Source organism: Pygoscelis adeliae, unplaced genomic scaffold (assembly GCF_000699105.1).
Source record: "Pygoscelis adeliae isolate BGI_AS28 unplaced genomic scaffold, ASM69910v1 Scaffold890, whole genome shotgun sequence".
NCBI lineage: Eukaryota > Metazoa > Chordata > Aves > Sphenisciformes > Spheniscidae > Pygoscelis > Pygoscelis adeliae.
Genome location: NW_008823974.1, coordinates 64,694 through 65,097, shown reverse-complemented (window position 1 = coordinate 65,097; position 404 = coordinate 64,694). Strand labels below are relative to the sequence as shown.

Below are 404 nucleotides of genomic sequence, written 5' to 3'. Positions count from 1 at the left end.
CGTGGGCTGCCCCGGTGACGGCCAGGGCGCAGGCACGGCGTGTGCTGCCTGCGCCTGAAATCAGCCCCGGACTTTGTCCCCGAGCAAAACCAGGGCTGTGTACAAACACGGTTGAGCAAGCAGCCTTGCAGGTGAGCGAAGCTTTGGGGAAACCCTCGGTGGAAATAGCCTAAACCGTGCCGGGAGCCAAAAAAACAGGTAATGGGGCAGAAATGCCGAGTTTGTGCATCGCTGCTAGCCCCTTCCCCGCGGTGTCGGTCTGGACACGAAGTGCTTTGGGATAATCCGACAGCTTTTGCTCGCCGTGCTCGGGGGGTGCAGCAGCCGCACGACCCGACCTGCTCGGTTCGGACCGAGGTGGCTCGGAGATGGGCTCCAGCTTCACCGCAGAACGGTGCCGGCTC

The 404-nt window shown here is 62.9% G+C and overlaps 1 protein-coding gene across 1 annotated transcript in view; it reads left to right on the top strand.

Moving 5' to 3' along the window:
• The window catches only part of CGN (cingulin), a 14,340-nt gene that overhangs the window by 610 nt on the left and 13,326 nt on the right, over positions 1-404 (top strand). The window lies entirely within an intron of this gene.